Source organism: Eschscholzia californica, unplaced genomic scaffold (assembly GCF_041429995.1).
Source record: "Eschscholzia californica isolate CP2 unplaced genomic scaffold, dmEscCali1.0.p SCAF_3, whole genome shotgun sequence".
Taxonomy (NCBI): Eukaryota; Viridiplantae; Streptophyta; class Magnoliopsida; order Ranunculales; family Papaveraceae; genus Eschscholzia; species Eschscholzia californica.
The window spans coordinates 44,700,575-44,706,126 of NW_028238420.1; the positions used below are offsets into that span (position 1 = coordinate 44,700,575).

Genomic DNA, 5,552 nt, shown 5'->3' on the forward strand with positions numbered 1-5,552 from the left:
TGAAATACCTTTCTATATGATATAATAGATATTAGGAAATATCAAATATTAGAAACTAGTAATAAATTAGGAACTAGTAAATATATTAGTATAAACTATTAGAAACTAGTAAAATATTATGAATTAGTAAAATATTAGGAACTAGTAAAATTAGAAACTAGCAGTATTGTAACTCTATAAATAGAGTCTTATATTTCTTTTGTAAACCATGAAGGTATAAAACAAATTCTTTGATCAATTTCAACTAAAAATTCACCTTTACATCTTCTTCCACCTCCAAGAACACGCATAACAAACACTACAAATAAAACACAAGATAAAGAGGCTAGGAAATAAGAGATACCTCGAAAAAAAAAAAACTCACCTTCATGTCAAACTACATATCCTATCCACGAAGGCAAACAATTGAAGTAACAAAAAATGAGTGGGAAATAAAGGAAACTTAAACAAAATAGTGAAGCGGGGAGGAATAATTCATCGAGATTAATGAACTAAAATTGAATATGTTCAAAGGAAGAAAAAAGTATGAACAATACGAAGTAAACCATTTTAAAATCTACCACCTAAATTACACGAACAGATGAAGGAAACACAATAAAGATATACCTTCTAAATTTTGCAAACATAAAAAGAATAGTTGAAGAACTAGAAATTTATCAATAAAAAACCTATGATAAAAGGATGATTTTAAGATTGAGGGGAGTAGTTATAATTTAGAGATGTTTGTAAGGAGGTAGACTAAAAATAAAATTGCCCATAAGTTTGATGGAAGAGTTATAAGTTATAATCCATTCACTAGAAAAAATATGAGTAGACACATTTTCTATGGAAACAAATGAGCAAAAGGTCTTCCACTCAGGCACTCCAAGATTCTTTCAAGGGACTAATAAACTTGTTGGAAGTGATTTGGTTGTAAATGGGACACTATTAGAATTTAGTTGTGGACTCTTAACTTAAAAGAGATTACTAAATTGGTATCAATAATTTTAGTCCCACATCACCCAACCCAAGGAATACATATTCTATTTTATTTTTTTTTGTTAAGGGAATACATATTCTATTTGGCATCTATAAATATGAACCACTAAAGCATCACTATAAGTATTCTATAGCAGTCAAGAATGACGTCGATAGAGGCAGAGCTGGGATATCAAGTATCGGATCCAAAGGCTTTTGATGATTATTACAAGAAAGCAGTGTCTCGACGTGGGTCTCAACCTGGCGATGGGTCTCAACCTGGCGATGGTATAATAGATGTTAATGATTTCTTCATGTTCTTTGAAGGTTCCAACTTGCCATGGAAACAGTTAGCATGGTAACCTTATTACTCCTTGTCTCATTCTCAAACATACAATAGTGATTTCCCCATGTTTTTTTTTTTGTTGAACTAGATATTCATATATTAAATAACAAAGTTACAATACTTATTGACTAACATACAAGGTACATTCCTCCATATTTTACTAGCTTCCTTCTTTCTCGCCCATTTCGCTAATTTATCTGCGCTGGAGTTGCATTCTCTTTGTGTACTCGAATTTCACCGCTTCAAATTCGTGTTTACTATCTCGAATTTTCCGTATATGCATAAGGGATTGCCAGTGAAGAGAGTGATATTTATTGTGAAGATGTTTGATGAGATTGATATTGTCGCTTTCTATAATGATATTCTTGTGATGGTTCTCTTTTGCCCATTCAATTCCGAATAAAATCACCATAGCCTCTCCTTCTTCACTATTTCTGGTTCTGGTAGATTTTACTTGAGCTGCTATAAATTTAGATTCTGCATTATGAACAATCAAGCTTATTCCAATAATGCAAATCCAAAATTTCCCCATGTTGATAATTGCAAATCCAAAATTTATAGATGCGGCATATTATATGTTTGTGCAGATATGGTGCCTCATAACTCATGGAAATATATTGGTTATGGACACATGTTCTTTACTAGGACGGACACCATTTTATGAAGCACTTCAACTTGCAAGTTTAATACAAAAAAATAAAAAAATTCTCGAGGCTTATGATAAAAATGTATATGAAAATGAAAAGTACAGTTACGAGGAAGATCTATTGCCAAATCTTGATTTACCTAACGTTCCACCGCCACAGATTGTTTCTCTCCCACCTAATCGCAATAGCAGATGGCTAATTACTCCGGAAAAATATCGCCCATTACTAGGGATAGAATTATCACCAGCATACGCGTTGGAGCCTGAGAACCAAGAGTATTTACCAAGTGAGGAATATCTATTCATATTACCTGAAGGTGCTGAACCATGTAAACCTCCAAATGGGTTTGGTTGCAAATTTTGCTGCAACCATATTAAAGTTCATTTACCTAAAACATGGTCGAAAATAGACGATACCAGGGTTTCACTTCCAGTACGCCGTGATTGGCTGATGTGGGAGGATGTGCCAGAGTCCATTAAAGCACAAATAATACCAAATCTACCACCCCTACCATCAAAACAACCACCTTCACCACAGTAAGCATCATATGCTAAAAGGTAGTAAGAGCTAATACTACTTTAGTAGTTTTTTTTTAGCATTACTTTACAAACAAAAATTATTATTATGACTGCTTTTAGTTGAATTTAGGAAACTTACTAGGTGAGGGTTGTTCACCTAAAACAAGAGTTTTTTTTTAAGTCAAGGGAAACATTTCCATTCATAGGTGATAAAATCACGATTTTACACGGATGATATTCTATTTCGCTCTTCTGAAAACTTCATGAGAGTTACATACTTTTAAATGCAAAGTGCCTCATGAAGAGAAAGAAATTGGACTAGACACCGACTCGATAAAATGATCCTAAAGGTCGAAAGATAAAAAGATCCTAAAGATGGAGAATGAAAAGACCCTAAAGGTCGACAATGAAAATACCCTAAAGGCCGACAAAAACACAATACAAAAACGAGAAGAACCACCGTTGCTATCATCGGAAAACCGCCGCCGTTACCGGCTCCATTGCCGGAAAACCGCCGCCATCACCCGAAACCGCCGCCACCACAGAAAAACCGCCGCCACTGCGAGAATCCACGCTACCCCACACCACCATCACAACACACACCAAACCACCACCACCACCCTTAACCATAACTCTCTTATCCACCACCACCACCACAACACTATCACTAACCGCCACCACAAATTCCATGCCACCGCCACAGCACCATCACAAATCACCACCACTGCCAGAATCACACCACCACTACCAGAATCAATCCACCTAATATATCGAAATCTCCTAGGTTTTGATCAATTCACCGATAAACAATCCAATAATGTTGTGTTTCAAACTTCAAAACCCTCCAAATGTCGTTGAGTCCAAATTTGTTCCAAAAATTCATCCAAATATCGGTTTCTCACTCAAATTGATAAACTTCTTCCAGATTCAGATCTTCACTTCGAAATCAAATCAGAAAAGAAAAATAAAATCAATAAAAAGAGAGATTTGCTTCTTCTCTGAGAAGAAACTGTTGTTTGAAGGTAATGGAAACTTAAATAGACAATGTTAGTGTTAAGAAAAGCAGTAGGGTTGAAGAGATTTTCGGTGAAAGGGGAGAAGAATATGTGAAAGAGACTGCACCACCATGAAACGGATTCACTGTAAGAAAGAGGGAGAGAGAGGGAGAAAGGGACGAAACCCTCGCCGGATCTGGCGAGGGTTTCAGAAAAAACCGGTTACTGGATTTTAGAAAACCTAGGAGAGCGAGAGAGAGAGAGATATCTGGAGAGTGTTATCATCGATAAAACAAGAGTTGTTGATTACTATTGCTTTGAGATTTTAACTATGTTTTATGAATAATTTTTATATAGTATTTTTATTTGGTGACAAATTTAAGTTATAATTTTCTCTCTCTAAATCATGACCGGACATATAAATCTGATACATATTTTATGTGATGACAAATGTGTCTGGATTAGGGCTGGGAAAACGGTCTGAAACCCCGGGGTCCGGCCCGAACCGTGAGAGACCGATGACCGAAGCCAACCCGAGCCGGGCTTACCCGACCCGTTGGAGTCGGGCTTATAGGGCGGGACTCGGACTCGGACATACCCTCATTTTGAAGGAGTTGAAGGAGATGTCCTTCGACCAAGGTGACAATGCGAACAATTTGTCGGATAGGACAATTGATGTGGAAGATCATCAAGTCCGATTGATTTAGGGATCGTAGAGTTGTAGCTAGAGACCAACTACGATCGTCGAATTACGAAGTAATTCGCGGCTAACTTCGATCGGATCCTACAACGGGTTACACATAAGAGTGACAAATTGATCTAGGATATGACTAGTGGGAGTGAGATATAATCATGGGAGTGTCCCATAAACATATCTCATAGGCCTAAAAAGGAATTAGGCAAAGATAGTACAAAAAGGCCAAAAACAGGGTTTTTGGGCCTAGACCGGTTCGGGTACTTCTAGGACTCGGATTGGGCTGAATTTTGGAGGGTTAGTTGCTGATATAATAAACATTATATCTGCCAATTTTCGTGGTGTTTGGACACCTCCTCCTTAGGGAATTGATAAAATACCAATAGTTGCTATTTTCGACTATTTTCCTAAATCTTATTCTAAAGGGTGTTTTAGGAAACCTAAAAGGAGGTGGATTCTTATTAGGGTTCTATATAAACACTCTTAGGGCAGAGAATAAGGTGTGGAATTTCTCTCTAAGCTTTCTTACTCTACCACATCAAGTAGAGAGGAGAAAGTGAGCTAATTCCCATTAACTATCAATCTAGTCAAAGAAGAAGGTGTTCTTCTTTTCCAACCACCATTGGTGTGCTAGCTATACAACAAGGTGGGAGATCAAATTGATTGCTCGTGTCCCAAGTAGAGGAGCTACACTTGAAGCTCTTGGTCTTCTTCAATCAATTCAACTAGTTCGAGGGAAAAGCGATTAAGGTAATCTACTATCTCCATTAGATTAATTACTAGTTTTGCATGTGATCCTGGGAATACTAGTGTAGACATTAGATGTCGTATTTCCGCTATAAACACTAGTAGAAGGGTGTAAATCCCTACACATTTTCGAGTCCTGGCCCGTTGAATCCTTCCGACGACCGAGCCCGACGACCGAGCCCGACGAAGAGCCCGCTGAGAAGCCCGATAGTTCGCCCGATTTGAGAGCCCGATAGAGAGCCCGAAAAAGAGTCCGACAATATCCGCGTGTCATGTTTTTGATCCAATGGTTGAGATAAGGCATCTCCTCAAATTCATTCTCAGCCGTTGGATCAACACTACAGACCCTTCACTTATTATAAAAACCCTTTCCACAACTCAGAAACCCTAACCTAACATAATATCTCTGCCTCTCTCTCAATATTCCGCCTCTCTTTCTCTCCCTCTCCGCCTCTCTCTCTACCAGTAGCCTGAAGCCCTAAACCGAAACATTAACTATGATTATCTTTTCCTTCTATTAATCAGATAACTCTATCTCAAGTCTCACCTTCATTATACTACTCTGAGTTTGTGATTATCTCAAGTCTCTCGGTCTCTGATCTCACCTTCATCATCCAACAGTAAAGCTCTACAACTACAAGTCTACAA

General features: G+C 37.6%; 1 long non-coding RNA gene across 1 annotated transcript; it reads right to left on the reverse strand.

Annotated features, from left to right (window-relative positions):
* Positions 1 to 255: 255 nt before the first annotated feature.
* Positions 256 to 2,399, reverse strand: LOC147550739 (uncharacterized). The gene is made up of 3 exons (XR_015238076.1): positions 2,339 to 2,399; positions 2,090 to 2,212; positions 256 to 298 (listed from the first exon to the last, which is right to left on the reverse strand). It is a non-coding gene; the product is annotated as an uncharacterized LOC147550739 (long non-coding RNA).
* Between the last annotated feature and the right edge of the window lie 3,153 nt (positions 2,400 to 5,552).